Below are 17,947 nucleotides of genomic sequence, written 5' to 3' on the forward strand. Positions count from 1 at the left end.
CCGGACTGGAGGGCTCCTGCAGAGCTCTGCGGGGCTCCTGCGGGGCTTCTGGGGCTCCTGCGGGGCAGGACTGGAGGGTTCCTGCGGGGCTCCTTGAGAGCTCCTCGAGCTCCTGGGGGGCTCCTGCGGGGCCTTCTGCAGGGCTCCTGCGGGGCCTGACTGGGGGGCGCCTGCAGGGCTCCTGCGGGGCCGGCCTGGGGGGCGCCTGCAGGGCTCCTGGGGGCTCCTGCGCGGCCGGCCTGGGGGGCGCCTGCAGGGCTCCTGGGGGCTCCTGCGGGGCCGGCCTGGGGGGCGCCTGCAGGGCTCCTGGGGGCTCCTGCGGGGCCGGGCTGGGCGCGCTGGGGGCTCCTGGGGGCCCAGGGGCCCCGCCAAGTGTGCTGTGACTGTTTCACCTTCTGGACGTTGCATCCAGAGTTGACCGAGTAGACTGTGCGCTTCCTGGGAGAAAAGTTTTTTCTTTTTATCTTTCTTTTTCTTTCTTTTCTTTTCTTTTCTTTTCTTTTCTTTTCTTTCTTTTCTTCTTTTCCTTTCTTTTCTTTTCTTTCTTATCTATCTTTTCTTTCTTTTCTTTCTTTCTTTCTTTTTTTTTCTTGCATAAAGTTGTTACCAAGTAGGAAAGCAAGTTAGGAGGGGAAGCAGGCTGGAAGGCGCCGCAGAGGGGGCTGGAGGTAGAGGTCGCTGAACCTGCTGAGAGCAGCCCCCGGTGCGCCCAGCGGGCTTGCACCCTGGCGGGGAGCGCGGCTGCGGGGCGGTGCCAGCAGGTTAGGGGGGCCGGGGACGGCCGGTCGGCCCAGGTTCCTTGTTGCGGAGCGTTCCTCTAACTCGGAACCCGAGGTGATTTTAGGGAAAGTGGAAGAGGAATTTAGTCACCGGCTTGAGGGCTTAAGACCTGAGATTCGCTTGGAGAAGTTGGCCACACTTGAGCTGCAACAGGATCTCATGGAGATCACTATCAGGCATGACTTTTCAGCTGCATCCACTTTGCCTTTCTGAAATCTGGTAAAATACCGAGAAGTAAGGTGGATTGTTTTATTAAATAACAAATGTTTTAACCCTTTGCGGGAAAATGTTGCCAAGACACTTCTGAGATATTCTGGTTTTCAAGAGGAGTAACTGTACTTGGACTGCTTCTGACTTGCTCTTCCAAAATGCAAAATGCGTCTCTAAAACATTCAGAGCTGACCTAAGGATGGATATAGGATGCTTAATAGAGTTTGGGAACTCCTGAAGAAGTTTTATATTCAGCTGACAATGAGACGCCTCCTTTCAAAGACTTGCAGGACCCCTGCCTGGGTACAGAATGCAATAGTGCTTTATTTCAGCCGGTGGCAAAGTGGAGAAGTGCCAGTGGTGGGTAACTGTCAAGTGTGAGTTCACTTGATTAACATATGTTGAATGTATAGACATTGAATTGCCTTCACAGTTATATTTTGAAATACTTTTTACAATTGAAAAGACTAAGTTTTTTTTTTTTTAAATTACCTTTAAATTTTGAATTTTGGGGGAAATTATTTTTAAAAAAGCCTCCCCCACCCCTGAATTTGTAATTCAGTATTTTCAACATAGGGGTCAAGGGAAAAAAAACCTTGTGAGTAAAAAAAAAAAAAAATGTGTTAAATTGCAGAACACAGTGTATTATGTGATTTGCAAAGTACTTTTCAACACACATACTTACGTTAGTAGAACTATTATCACGAGAATGTGGCTTAAATGCCACAAATATGTAGCATTAGACCCACTAACACTTCCTGTAATTTGAATTTCATGAGATCTATTCACTTTCTGTTTCTGCGAAGTCAAATTATTAAAAGTATGACTTAGTAAGGCAACACCCAGAGAGGTGGCTGATGAAAGACATCATGTAACCTGTTTGAGAGCAGGTTATTGCCCATGATAACTTACTTGAGTTTACAGTAGGAAGTGTGAAGAAGGAAGTAAAATGAGAAGTCTTTCCTGATAAGCCAAAAGTCTGTATGAGAGTCACTTACTGCTGGGTCAGTTTTGAATGAATATGCCGAGGTGTGCGCATGTGTGTGTGTGTGTGTGTGTGTGTTACGCATGAGTTTGCAGTTGGAGGTTAAAGTTAGTTTATTTTTAATCTTCAAAATCGCCTTTGTTGGTGATGTAATCAAATCTTCCCTTTGCTGTGAAATTCTTTACATATTTTTATTTGCTTTTCATATCTAGCCATCTTTTATATCCTATATGGTGAATATGAGTTGATGTCCTCTACGTGATAGGGACTCTTTTTCACTTAATGAAGCATCATTTTAGGTGTCTGAGTTCCACCGCCCACAAGACAGTATATTATTTCTGTGCCAAAGAGTTCCTGATTGGTTGAGCTCGACAGGACAAGTGTCATTAATGCCTTTAGTGAAATTGCTATGTCCTTGCCATGGGATCCCCAAGAGACATGGTCCAAAGACTCCACGTCTCTCCCTAGTGGCCTCAAGTGGCTCAAGTTGTGGAGGTAAAGCTTAGAGGGGAAGTAATTAATTTCCTGTGAACTACAAAACCCGAAAAAGATATTTCAGAAGGTAAATAAAACACACTAGATCTACAGAATCTTTGACAGATGCAAAGTTTTAGTAATTTACACTTAGGAAGTATTTCTATAATGTTTAAAATACACGAAACTGTCACAAACTATAAACCGTGCTTAGCCATCCAATCCTTCACCCCACCCCAAAACCATACCAAAGATAGGAGGTAAAATCACAAACACAAACAAGATTTCTTTGTTCCTTGACTGATATTTGCATTTATTAGGTTCCTCTTTCTAATTATTCGTGGCTATGTGACTTACTAAAAGATTGCAAAATGTCTCCCGGAAGGGTATTAGTACAAGCAAACCAACATTAGAAAAGTAAGGCAAGCAAAGTATTGCTATTATTTAATTAAAATTAAGTAGACACGATGTGAAAAAGGAAATTTTAAAAATGATCATCCAACTAAAAAAAATGCAAAACCTAGAAAGAGCACTAGATTGCTAAATGCCATTATTTGTCAGCATGAGATTATGTAGAGTTCACTCTGGTTGGTTGGAGTTGAGTTGATTTTTAAAAGAAAAAGTTGGTTATAATAAAAAATGGAAGGATTGCATGTAGTATACCTTTAGTCCAAAAAATGGTTTAGCAGAGAGTATAAATACCTAGATCCTTATATATCTTAAAAGCAATGAATTTAAGGAGAACATTTCTTATTTTGCAAAGGCCTGTGTTAAAGAGAAAAATCAACAGAAGAAAGCTTAAAGATTTATAATCTTGTATCAATTAAGTGAATTATCTAGGTCAAATATTGAATGAGCAAATATAACTTGTTTTTCTTTTTTTTAAGATTTTCTTTTCTTTTTTTTTTTTTTTTATTTGAGAGAGAGGAAGAGTAGAGGGAGAGGGAGAAGCAGACTCCCCACTGAGCAGGGAGCTGATGCCTGGATCATGAGATCATGACCTGAGCCTAAGGCAGAGGCTTAACTGACTGAGCCACCCAGGCGCCCATTTTCTGTTTTACATAAATAACTTTAAATATCCCTACTTTGCAGTTTAAATACGAAACAAAAAAAACAAAACAAAACAAAAAACAAAAAAACCCCGAGATTAATAGTAACGCTAATTACTTAATTTTTTAAAATTTCTTTAAAAGATTTTATTTATTTATTCATGAGACACACACAGAGAGAGAGGCAGAGACACAGGCAGAGGGAGAAGCAGGCTCCATGCAGGGAGCCCGACATGGGACTTGATCCCAGGTCTCTAGGATCACGCCCTGGGCTCAAGGCGGTGCTAAACCACTTGAGCCACCCAGACTGCCCTAATGCTAATTACTTTAATGAGAATTTCTATTTTATATTAAAGTAGCAAAAGCACATATAGTTTATAGTTACTATCACAAAAAAACTTTCTAATGACAGCAACTACTTTGCAACATGACAGATTTTCTTTCTCCGCTTTTATAATTCTGCATACTTTTGTACTTGTTTTATTTGTATTTACTGTTTCAAATTAATCGATGATGTTTTTCAAACTACGATCTGTGTGTTAACTGCATTAGAATTCCCTAGAGATCTTTAATCCCCCCCCCCCCCCCCTTACCTGAGACCAAATCTCTGGGCTTAGGTCTAAGAATGTACATTGTCCTAAGTCATTCTCATGCACACTGTACAATATCCTAAGTCATTCTCAAGCAGAATGACTGCTTTAGAGTCACCGGTCTGTGTAACAGTGACTAATTTAATTGGTTTAACCATCTTCATTATATAACTGTTTGAGCTTTTAAGGTAATCTGTTAGGCATGGGGCATCTTAAAAGACATAAGCCATTTTTCCTCTCTGCAAGGAGTTATACAACTCAGGTAGAAAATAATCGAGGCTGAAGCACAATATCTCACAATACTGTGAGATATTAGGGGACTGGTATCAAAGCATTGTCTGTGTCCTGAAGTTTGTGCAAGAGAGTCAGCCATGTGGCCTCGTTGGTAGGAGTGCTTGACATAAGGCAGAACTTGGGCTGTAAATTGGGTGAGAATTTCCAGCAGATGACTAGACTGTATCAAGCACAGGAATCCCTTCCGTGTCACGGATGGGGTGAGAAGGTAAGATGGCAAGGGGTTATATAGAGTAACAGTGAAGAATCTTAACTATGAATAAGTTTTTAGAGATGGATGGGGTTGCATTGCATATGACCCAAGCCACTTCAAGGTGGGTTATGGAGGGTGATTCATGCTCTGGGTACCTGAAAGACACAGATAGTAAGAAAAATATTAAAATCATTTATGGGATTGATTAGAGGTCATAAAAACTTTTTGCTGGGGGTACAGTCTAGTGAAGAAGCAACAGCAGTATTCTAAAAGGGAAGTGATGAATACAGCACAGCTTAGGCAGTGGGAACAGGAGCCAAAGCTGTCACAGAGGAAGAACCCATAGATTTGGTGACTAATAAATAAGAAAGATTAGGGAGTGGGAGGAATAAACCTTAGCATCAATGTTTTTATCATAGGACAGGTTGGTCCTACTTGTAGGATTAGGGTCTTGCTAAGAAGAGCAGAGACTGCTCTTGGTGGTTCATGGATCATTGGTGGATGATGATACCATTATTCCATAAATCAACTTAAGATTTTACTAGTCTAAAAACTCTTCAGAGAAGCAAAATAAGCTTTACAAATTTACATCCCATTATAGGAAAATAATTGCCTAGGATCAATAGGACTTAAATTATGTAATATCCTTAAAGTATTTGAATTTGACAAGTACTATTACAATTCTGAAAGGAAAATTAACAGCCTGCATATCCTACTCCACTGCATTAAGAATGGAGAGGTAAATTTTATTCCACTGAATTAGGCTATAAATGCAACTATAATACCTAGTCATTGACTTGTGGCCTTTTCTGTGCTTCATGACATTTCTTTGATGTACTGCAAATACCCATACTTTTTGGCAGCACTCTTTAGAAAGGAGGTTCAATGGTAGGGAAATATGAAATGTCCGTGAAAGTGGAAACTTATGAACTCTCTTGTCTTCACCTCACTCTGCATCAATTTATGTCAGAGGCCCAGAGTTTTACTCCCTAAGAGCCCCTTTCTGAGGAGGGCAAAGGATTACATAATGGAAGGATTGGATTCTTATCTCCTTTTCCCAAATACTTATTCTTTAATGGCAAGTCTACAGTTTTTATTGCTACCGAGCACCTTAGAGTGTATGGTTTTAAGTGTTTTGTAAGCCTCCTCTCTTATAAGAGATTTCTGCCCCAACTCTGAATGATGCCTGGGGATCTATGGTTTGGGACATTAAAAAGCTCAATTCATCCTTCATTTTGGTTTCACTTTGTATTCTTTCTTCTGAATTGTGGACACCTGACTGGCAGTCATTTGTTCAAGAATCAATTATCATCAAAATTGCTTTGTAGAAAGCAGTTACTGGTATCAGTGGCACAGCTTTAGGGCCAGTGTATGTGTATTCTTGTTTTAAAATTGATCTGAGAAGGTGGAGGGTGGTGGATTGGGAAGATTTCTTTTTGCCCTTCCAGTTCTGCAGGTCTCAAGATGGAGGTCCTGGTCGCTCCTTATCAACATGGGACCAACCAGGAGTTTTGTCTCATAGCTTTTTTAGGATATTTTGGGACTCAGACTGGTGGGAGAGGAAAGAAAGTTGCCTGTGCTGTTGGCATGGCTGTTGTCTGGCAGCTATAGGGGTATTCACAGGTTCAAATCACTCTGGGTACCATCCATACCTCTGTATCTTGAGTAGGCATTCACATAATAATTAGGTCTCTTCTGCAAAATCCTGAGCATCTGTGTGTGCCAGGCATTGTGCTGAGAGCTTAACAAGTCAAGTTTGCTTTTCATTACATCTTTCTGAGATGGACGTTATTATAATTCATTAAAGATAATAGACCCGAGACTCACATGACTTAGTGAGGAGCAAGGATAAAGCTTTTTTCTTTCCTTTCTTTTTTTTTAAAAAAAAAACTTTTGCAGCACATATTTTAGAAGAGTGTGATCATGGGTTTGGGCCTTCTGGGTTTGTGAAAGGCCTGTGATCGTATATATTCCTTTCTTGCTGCAAGGTGTAGCTGTGTGCAAGGAGGAAGAAAGAGGCCTACCCCATTACATTTATTTAAGTCCTAATTCCCTACAACTGGGCAACACTGAAATAGACCAGTCCTTTCTTCCAGGCCTTACCATATCGTGCCCCTCTGATGAAAGGATGATCCCAAATGGCCTAATCCATAGAATCCATAGCATTACAAGAATGACTGCATAACAAGAACCTGAGCCAGAATTCCTGACACAGTTTTTCTGAGTTGCACTAGTATAACTTTAGTGAAAGATTATGGTCCTACCTATCTATGCCCAGTAACCTTTCAGGAATAATTGGATTTGGAAGAACAAACTGTGGTTGATAGAAGCATTATAGGTCCTCAGACTTCCAGGCACACATCGTTTCAGCTTATACCAGTTACGCTATTTCAGGTAGATGTGCATTCTCTAAATACTAGGTAATCCTACATTTGTTGCAGAGTGCACGGTTGTGTGTTCAGATCCATATAGATTGTGAATTAAGGTACCATTGATTTTTCACATTAGAAAAAAAAATGATGTAGTAGAGAATTTTAAATGGGGTATGATAGTTTATTTAACATAACACAATTCTAAAATTTATAATAAATTTGTAAAAAAATATATATAAAATTTTGTATAATTTTTATATAATAAGATTTGTCTGTGTAATTGTTTCTTCTGGAATTTACCTATGCAAATTATTCAGGTGGTTCCTATTGTTCATGGATTTACTCTTTTTCAGAGTTTGTAGTTTAACTATTAGAGAAAGAAGACATTGTCTTTACCACTGGGCATCCATCATAGAGTCAATCGAATGGATGCCTTGAAATACCCTTCACTGGTAGATTCGTATTGTTTCCTGATACTGATTGTGCACTAGCGGCTTTCAAGTGTGAGGAGGCATTCATTGCAGTTCTGAAATCCAAAATTTCATTTTCATTAATTACTTGATGCTATAACCTTGCTCTGCTCTAATGAAACCCTACTTACAGTATTTATCCTCTAAATTTGAATATTCCTGAGTTTTATTAAAGAAAGGGGCATGTATTTACATATGAGATGCTACCATCAGCCCTGCTAGGGGTTGGTTATATGTTGGCTACATATAAAATACATATGTATGCCCTGGGTTTCCTGAAGAATCCTGGGATCTGAAGTTAGCACAGTCCCTAGGGCATGGGTAGGGATTGGATTATAGGGCGATTCTTCTCCAAATGCTTCCCCCAGCCTCCTGATCAGTCAGTGACCACCTGGAGGAGGCCATGGTGATGCTGCTAACTCCACTCACCTGTTCGTATCAGGTTTATGGATTTCTTATGCCGAATCCTCCTACTTAAATCTGCTTTAATTCAGAAACATTTTAATTAATTCTCACTCATGGCAGCTTCAGCTCTAAGCAGGAAATGACAATGCGGTGAGTGATGCACCCAGTGTAGGGTGAGTGATTCCTGTCTATAACAAGCATGTGATCCTCTGTGAGGAACAAGAAGCTTACTCATTAGAAATACCAGGAATGGGTTACACTGGAAATGCAGACAGTTTAAGAGCTGTTGTAAGCAAGTCTCCTGATTTACCAGAAGTTGTTGGGTAACCCCTGGAGGCTACATGGACAAGCATGGAAAGGCTGGATTGGTGTTAGTTCCGCTGTTGACACTGGTTACCCAAACAAAGGAGGGGAGATATTTTGGATATTGAAGTACAGAGGCAAAGTACAGAGGCAGTAAGGTCAATACAGTCAAGGTTGAGGGTGGGAGCGGGTTTGGGGAGCTGAGTGGGGGTAGAGCACTTTGGTTGAAGAGTCCAGAGCTATAAGGGCAAGAGGGGAATCTTGTAGAAGGTGTAAGAAACCAAGGAGCAGGACCTAACTTTGGATCTTGGTTGAAAGCAACAGGAACCACTGAAGATTCTTGAGTGATAGGCTGCAATCGGTGTCTTAAGGAGATTAACTCGACATATTGTGTAGAAATATCTAAAAAAAACAGAGAACTAGAAGCTGGCCACAGGCTTCCCCAAAGCCATTTGCAACTGCAGGCTTCCTTGAAGTGTCTGTCAGGGACAGCTCTTCTCAATCCATCGGCCACCCATATATGGTAGTTGAATTCTGCTATATGCTCCTGATTATTTCTGATGATGGTGGTGATGACCACTGCAGACTTATGTAAGCACCCATCACTGCACTGTCTGGAAACATTTATAGAATATATTAATAACAGACATTTTTTCTATCATGGCTCACATTCCAAACAGAGCAAACAGTGTAAACAGTGGTCATGCTTAGATACACACACATACACATACACACACGTACATACACACACACACACTACCCCTGCCTTCCCTCTTTCCCCCCCCCCACTTTAATCATTCTTCAAACTGCCAGCCATAGCTTATGTATTATTTCTTGCCTAGCCAAGTATTTTTGGACAATCCACTGAAAGAAAATATTTTAAAAGTCAGAGTATATGATATTATATTCTCTATAGCTTATACACTGATTTGTAAGTTCAACTAGCAATTAAAGAGCAAGAAAGCAAGAGTGAGATAGAAACTGATAACCCTAAAGTGTCCTAGTAATTTCTTCTTGCTGTTCTTTTTTAAGAAGCCTCTATGCCCAACATGGGGCTTGAACTCAAGACCCTGAAATTAAGAGTCACACGCTCCACCAACTGATCCAGCCAGCAATTCCTTCTTTTTAAAATCTGCTTACACATATTCCTCCCACCAGTAAGACTAGCGAAGGGAGACAGAAGTAAGCAGACATATTCTGTAATTTTTTGTTAAATAGGTTTCATCTTCAGAAAAACATCATAGACATAAGGACTGTGGCCGTAGGCATTTGAAGTAACTGTGATATTCTTCAGAGTAATTCTTCAACACCTTCCACCTAACTTATTACATTTGTATTATAAGCTTACTGATGATTTTCCTCATTTCTAAAATACGGAAAGCGGAGGTAATGTTGATATTTGATTTTGAGAAACTTGGAGAAAATGAATGGTGTTTAGTCATTCAGTGTATGGAGGCTACGTATTTTAGATTGGATTATAATATGTTTCCACCTCTCGTGTGTGCCTGGTTTGTGTCTTTCCTTGAGTGTGACAGCTCTGGCCACAGATGACCAACCAAGTCAAGGAACAGGGGATGAGGGTCAACCCATGAAGTGCTCTGTACTTAAGTCATTGAATGAAAAGGATTTTGGTGCACATAGGAGTTTTAGAATGCCATTTAATTTCACATGAACTCATCCTGAATACTTCAAAGCTTAAATATTTTTTTAAAGATTTTAATTATTTATTTGAGAGAGAGTGAGTGCAAGAGAGAAAGCATGAGTAGGAGGAGGGACAGAGGGAAAAGGAGAAGCAGACTCCACGCTGAGCAGGGACCAATAATGAACTCCATCCCAGGGCCCTGGGATCACAACCTGAGCTGAAGGCAGATGCTTAACTGACTGAGCCAGCCAGGTGCCCCAAAGCTTAAATACTTTAAAGTTTAAATCTCTATAAAAGAAACAGACTGATATAGCTACTCCAGTGTATAAACCTCTCAAGTCTGTATATTATTAATTGGCATAAGGGAAATAAAAATATACATTCTAAAGTTACAGGGAAACCATTCCAGAATATCTAAAATATTAAAAATATAGTTTCAACAAATAAAATACAAAGAAAATGTGCAAGAGGTCAACTCATGTAAATCTGTCTAGAAAAATGTAATTGCTCTGGTTCTTTGGGGGCACTCTTCCGGAATGGGAACCAGCAAATCTGTCCCAACTGTGCTGTCATTGAGATGAATCATGGAGTAGATACTTTACTTCTGGGGTAAGTCTGATTTACGTGAGGGCCCTAATTTGCTCACAGTAGTTGATCTTGTTTGATGGTTCTATTTGCTCATTTGCCAGATAGTAAACACTATGAATTTCTCTGCGCAGAAACTTGATGGTGATGGAGGTGGAGGGTGTTGGAGGTACGCGAGCAGACGAGGAAGAGGAAATTCAAAATAAGTGGCATTTACAGTTCCCAGCTCTTCAAGAGCTAACAATATATGTTTCTTCAGTAGCGTCTTGAAAATTCACTTCCTTAGGATTTAAGTACAGATATTAGTTGAAGTATTTTAGGAACTTTTGATCAGAAACTGTACTCCTAAACTGAGAATGTATTCCTGACTCAATCTGAACCAAAAGTTTAGACAGACAGTAGATAGCCTATTGTGAATAAAGAATTTGATAATACATTGTCTATGCAAATCCATACACATCCATGTAGATTATCTATACAAATCTAACTGCAGATACTGCTGTCATCTTTTTTTAAAGTTGTTTTCCAAAAAAAAGTGGTTTTCCATATTTTTATTTCAAGACTGGAACTGTATGTAATGATATAAAATGCCGTTTTTATTTAAGTGCCATTATACTTTCAAATTTAAATTTTAATGTAATTTTCTTCACAGTCATCTTTGACCTTATACTATTTTTTCTTTTTTTCTAAGATTTTATTTATTTATTCATGATAGACACACAGAGGGAGGCAGAGACACAGGCAGAGGGAGAAGCAGGCTCCACCCCTCCCGGGGGGGCGGGATGTGAGACTGGATCCCAGGACCCCCGAATCACGCCCTGGGCGGAAGGTAGATGCTCAACTGCTGAGCCACCCAGGCATCCCTATTTTTTTTCCTGTTAAAAGTGCTGTGCTTATATTTTTAGTTAGAAACAAGATTAAAATAACATTGCATATTTAATATTCATTTATATGGAGAGGAAGTGTTTGTGAGATTAATAATATTTTTGCTTCCAACTGGAAGTACTTGTAACAGACAAAAAAAATATCTAAAAAGAAAGAGCACACTTTGACACCGTGATTGTTCTGGAAGATTCCCACATACATGACAATTCCCACATACATGGCACCCCACACAGAAGGGCCACGCTTTTGGGAACCACCTGGGAGCGGGGAAGGCTGACTGCTTATCACTTCCTCAGCCAATTAGTGTTTAATGGTTTAAGGCTTTTTTTTTTTCTGATGGCACAAATAATTATCTCACAAAAAAGGATGTATCGATAAGAGCCCCATAACCCATTTCCTCAAGAAAATAGTACATTTCTTCTCTTGCTTTACATTGTTACAAGGAGTCTTTTCTACCCATGCTCACCTCCCTGCCCTCAAAACAAATTGTGGATAAACCTGACAAATTAAATCAGACTGTTTTTTGTTTTTTGTTTTTTTTAAGATTCTATTTATTTATGAGAGAGATAGAGGAAGCACATAGAGGCAGCGGGAGAAGCAGATCCCCACTGAGCAGGGAGCCCGATGGAGAGCTCGATCCCAGGACCCTGGCATCATGACCTGAGCTGAAGGCAGATGCTTCACCTACTGAACCACCCCAGGGTCCCCAGATCAGACTGAAGTCTTATAGAAAGTGGCCCCGATGCTCCTTTAACCGGAGGGACCACAGAGCTGCCCTGAATCCTATGCCTGAATTCCTATAATGTGGAAAACGGTTTGTTATGTCCTCGCACTCGGAGTTCCTTGGAAGTAGCCGGTTAATATCAAATACCAGATGTGAGGCTGTTTTAAACCACCATGGTTTACTTTACTACAGTATCATTGCCTACATGGAATATTTTTAATTCTTTCTTTTTGTTTGCATCTGTTGTGTGTATTTAGTTACTTTATCCTTCTGAAAGTCCTCTTCCAAGTTTACTTTTGAAAAATGGAATACTTATTTAGATTCATGTTTGCTTACGGGTCATGACACTTAAGACTTCCCTAAAAAACAAACTAATCCTTTTGTCTCAGGGCCAAATTTAAGTTTGGGGACGATAGTGAATCATTGTTTGTTCTCTTTGAATCCTACGGCTTTAAAAAAAGAAAATTGGTGTCCCTCCATGTCAAATTAGAATTTTACCAAGGTCAAAGTTACTCATGAGTCATGACCATTACACTTAAAATTGAGTAATTTGAAGCGGCTTTAGATACACAGATTAAGCAAATCATGATGTCATAAATTGTAGGGCAAATGATTTTTTTTTTTTTCCCTTACCAAACATTGGAGGAGCAGGGCCTACTCTGTTGGAGACCAATTCAGTCCTGCCTTAGAAAAACTCACCTTTGTGTCATGGCCACAGGAGCAGAGCATAATTATATGACTATTATATTGCATATGGTGACACCTACCTTAGTGATAAATGAAAATAATTTAAAATTGGTGTTGCCTTTCCATGTCATGCTTATTTGACCACACAGGCTGTTGTGCATCTGTAAACTAGCGCCAATGTTAGTGACTGCTTCAAATTTCCTCTAGCAGAACATAGCGAAAATTTTGCCTTCTTGTGCCAAGCTCTTTTTTTTTTTTTTCTAAATAAAGCTGCCCTTGGCATTGATTTTAACTTTATTACCCCTCTGTAAAGTGTCTGGGGTATGGTAGGAATGAGAACAAACGTGCCTGATTTGCCTAAACTAGTAGCTGTGCCCCTGTCAGGGGTGATTGAGGGTTTTCTTCCTCCCAGGATTGTTATAGATAAATATAAATTTCACTTTCAGCCCCAACTTTAAAATGGTAACTTAAAAACTAAGATATGTATGTGCAAAAATTAAATCTGCAATATTCAGGTGAACCGTAGGCTGTGCCATATGCACTGTGTGTAGCGCGTAAGCATCAAGTACTTGCTTAGTGAATGGGTTATAAAGGAGTTTTAATAGGTATGTCTGCAAACTGAGGGTCGCTGGAGGGGAGGGGGTGGGGGAGGGGGCACTGGGTGATGGGCACTAAAGAGGGCTCCTGATGTGATGAGCACTGTGTGTTACAGAAGACTGATGAATCACTGGCCTCTATCTCTGAAACCAATTATACATTATATGTTAATTAATTGCATTTATTTTTTTAATTGCATTTAAATAAAATATAAAAATAAAAGCAAAACAAAACAAAATAACAGATATGTTTAGGTGGCCCACCGTTGGTTGCTGTTAGTCTGAATTTTAAGCGTTCCAGTTAAATATTTATGTTTGAAATTTTTTTATTTTTACCAGAGTGTCACCAACCTATCATAAACATGGATTTCAGTACCTGTTGATGTGAGTGTCATTTAGACCTATCGGTACCCGACTCTCCGAAGCTGTGATTTCACGAGCAGCCTGCTGGAACATTGTTTTCCATACTTGAGTGTAGTCTTTTCCAAAACAGTTTCTGGTTTTTTAACCCTAAACTTAAACTATTACCATTTTAGTTAATTAAATCCTTTTTTTTTTTTTTTTCCTGTCTGGGTGCTCTGCTTTCCCCCTGACATGAGTTGGTCTGTCCTGTGTGCAGTAGGAAAGATGTGCAGTAATTTCAGGATCACGGTCTCCCTTGAAGGTTAGCAAGACTCCTGATTTAGAGATTAGTATTTCAGCCCAATGCCAAGCATCCCATTTGATAGTGTGCCCTTGGGTGCCGACAGACATAGTAACATTCCTTTATAAACCAAAATTTCAGACATAGGATACATACTCTTCCTGGTAAGTTACCCGATCCTTTCTTTTTCTTTATTCCATCTTTCTACTCTAGCATAATAGTTTGCAGTTAAATATTTTTAAACACACTTTAAACAACTTTTGCTCATTACAGAATGACTATGTCTACCCCCGCCAAGAGAGTTATTCATTGTTTATACCACCTTGTACGACAGTATATAAATGGCATTCTATAAAGAATGGTAAGGTTTTTAGTGGGGGTAGATTTTTCTTAGAGTCAATTTAAATTTAAGTTTAAATGTTGTGGAAAACCAGGTTCCAGGCTCTGTCGTCTATGCACCTCAACACATCTTCCCACGATCTTGATGCATAAATGATGCTTATACATCACAGTTCCTTCCATTGTAAAGTAATATTAGCTGGTTTGTGGCTTGGAAAACTTAGTACCCATACTGCATCCATAAATACAGAAGTATTCACGACACGTAGATGGCGTGTGCTTTTAGCGTGAGGAACCAGAATTGTTTCCAAACTTTCAGTGCTTTTTTTTTGCATGTGGCAACATGCATAAATTATGATAATTTTGTTAAACCGATTTACGCTATTACTGCAATTTGAAATCAGAAAATTTTCGAGGATGTAGCTAGAGTTTTTAAGGACTGCAAGAATATTTGAACATAAGACACTCAGGAAATGGAGAAGGTAAGTTCCTACACATGTAGAGCCGAGGGTATTTGGATCAGACCAGATGTTTCCAGCAGGGAGTTGGAGCATGGTTAAAGTATATCTGGGCCATGTTTAATTATCAAAACTTGACTTCAGTGAGACTGGTAATTAAAGATAAGTACAGTTTACATTAGCCTTTATAATGCTTTACTTGTTCAACAGAGTAACTTGCTTTCAGGGCCAGGAGATTTAGTCAAAATTATTTAATTAGGTAGTTCCTACTTGGAACTTAAATCTTAAAAACTTAGTCAACATTTGATTATAAAAAAATTTAAAAAAACATTTGATTATAATAGATGTCATAGCACTAAATACTGACTTAATGATTGTTAGAGAAAAAAAATACTTGTTTTCTTTGGTTTAGGGTACCTTAAGGGAATAATTTTCCCTCTGGTAGCATTCTTTTCTAGAAGAGTCCTGTTCACTTGCTTTCTTCGGGTATGTGTGTATGTGTGTGTGTGTGTGTGTGGGGGGGGTTATTTGCCACTTTCTTTCTTGCTTCCAATTATAATTGTGAGCAAATATCACTAGAAATTATTTGTAACCCAGGATGGCCTAGTCATCAAACTCACCAGCAGTTATGTTCACTATGAGAAAGCAGAGTGGCCACAACTAGACCATCAGCATGTGAAGTCGTACTGTCCTCTGCTCCCACTCATTCTTTTTTTCTTATGTATGTACTGTGCAGGTTAAAGTTCAGTATTTTGGTGATTATAATTATGGGCAGAAGACAAATGTATTTTATTTTGAGCTATAACTGGAGAAGACCTCAAGTTCTTAGATTTGAAGAATTATTTAGAATATGATTGTAGGGCAGTCCCGGTGGCTCGGTAGTTTAGTGCCACCTTCAGCCCAGGGCCTGATCCTGGAGTCCCGGGATCGAGTCCCACGTCGGGCTCCCTGCATGGAGCCTGCTTCTCCCTCTGCCTATGTCTCTGCCTCTCTCTCTCTCTGTGTGTCTCTCATGAATAAATAAATAAATAAAATATTTTTAAAAAAGAATATGATTGTAACTTCAAGCAGAGTTAAGTCAGAGAACTAGATTTCTAGGCATATTCTGACCATAAAATGTATACTTACCGAGGGTAACATTTAGATCTGTATCGGCCTCTGTATGACATTGATTAATTGATAATAATTAAAATAACTCCTTGATTACCAAGGAGTTAGTGCCTTCTGCATGTCACTGTTTAAGGTATTAAGTAAAATCTGAGGAAAACAATTCTATAAAATTCTAAGATGTAAGCTTTTATGTGCTTAAAAGTTTCGTTTAGAATAGTGACTCATTTTTTTATGGGACAGTTCTCATGTACTCCGTTAAGATGTATCAGCCTATTTCCTAGCTTTCTCTGCAGGGAATATTGCCTTAGGATAGTTCTGGCCAATGAAGTATAAGACAATCTAATAAAGATTTAGGGGAAAACTTTTACTTTTCTGGTAAGACATCGGTTTCCTTCCTGTTTTGTTTTCTTCCCTAGAAATAAGAAAAAAATCACATATAATTAAAAAAAATACTGTAGGCTTATCAAAAGAACACTTTTAGACTTATGTGGACTAAAATTTTTATGATTATTAATGTAAGCCTGTGGCTATGGAGAGACTTTATATATTTGTATGAGGTCTTCAATCCGTTGCCCTTAGGGTTAAAATAATTTGTATCTTTATAGCCAACATTTTTTGCATGGCTGATGGATTACTTTAAAATGTTATTTATGTTCATATTTTGTAAATGCTTTAAGAAGCCACATTTCAAACAAATAAAAATTCTGTCTTTGGAGAAATCTCCACATCTTGTCCCTTCTCATTCTCACATTTAAAAAGTGTTGGGACGCCTGGGTGGCTCAGTGGTGGAGCGTCTGCCTTCGGCTCAGGGTATGATCCTGAAGTCCCAGGATCGAGTCCCACATCGGGCTCCCTGCAGGGAGCCTGCTTCTCCCTCTGCCTATGTCTCTGCCTCTCTCTCTGCATGTCTCTCATGAATAAATAAATAAAATCTTTAAAGAATAAAGTGTTAGTAGCTTGTGAGTGACTCCTGACTAACTCTGTTTGCAAGATGGTAGCTAGAGGAAGAGAGAGAGAGAAAATTCTCATGGGACTTAGAGAAAGTTGGATGCACAGTCTCAGAAGTGACAGGAGAAAGTGTGCAAACAAGAAAATATATTCCTATCTTCATTCAGATTAATAAATAATTAAACACCTGGACGGTGCAATAATTGTGTTTGATTCTGGGCCTTTACAAGCCTGAATTTGTCATCACGGGATCAAGATGGGAAAATTAGGAAAGCATGCTAATTTAAATTTAAAGCAGTTGGAAATATAATACATGGCATAGAGGCCCATCTCATCTGTCAACAAGTGCTTACAGATGCCACATGAACAGTTTTAACTGCAATTATAAAACTCAGTGGAATGTTTAGAGGTGATTCCAAGAATGTGATTGGCTAACGTACAGGGTACTCATTCTTAAGAAAATCTCTGTTCAACATAAATTTTAAATGTATACATTCGCTTCTAGATGGATAAAGAGTTTCAGCTTAACATCTGGAGGGAAAAATGCCATCAAATAGCGATATATAACCTTAGTTTACTTCTCTAATAATACCTTATTTATAAACACAATATGGTTCTCTTTCGGTTAAGGTTGTTTTTTTTTTTTTTTTCCTTAGCTATAAAATTGTGGAGCTGGCCACAGACCAAGCTGTAGTAATCTGCAATGATTAAAGATTTTATATTTGACAAGCCTTTCTCCCTGAAGGTTACTTGCTTCCCCTTAGAGCTGTGGATTTATTATCCTCCATTCCAGGATGGGTAAATGTCTTAAATTCACTTCTCCCACATTATTTGCCATCTGGGGGATTTGAGGTGGTGAGTTAGCTGTATTCATACAGTGGATTCCCTATTTATGCTCAAGGCACTTTGACTGTATCTGGTCATTAAAATCTGATCAATCCTGGTTTTACTCTGAGGCTGGACCAATTGATTTCTAAGATATTCTTACCTTACAATCTAGAGAATACAAATCAAGACATGTCCAATGCAGGAAGCAGCAGTAAATAAAGCATGTGATCTCATGTATTCCTTCAAGACTTAATCTGGACCAGGAAGTATAGTTTTGCTTACCAAGTTTCTATTGGGATGTTGTTTTAATTTATAGAATTGGTCATATTTTTCCATTTCTTGCTTCTTTGATATTAAATTTTTATATTTTACATGGT

The 17,947-nt window shown here is 39.1% G+C and overlaps 1 protein-coding gene across 1 annotated transcript in view; it reads left to right on the top strand.

The window, feature by feature from the left end:
• VEGFC (vascular endothelial growth factor C) overlaps positions 1-17,947 on the top strand; it is a 104,525-nt gene that overhangs the window by 920 nt on the left and 85,658 nt on the right. The window lies entirely within an intron of this gene.

The sequence above is a fragment of the Vulpes vulpes genome, chromosome 7, assembly GCF_048418805.1.
Source record: "Vulpes vulpes isolate BD-2025 chromosome 7, VulVul3, whole genome shotgun sequence".
Lineage (NCBI taxonomy): Eukaryota > Metazoa > Chordata > Mammalia > Carnivora > Canidae > Vulpes > Vulpes vulpes.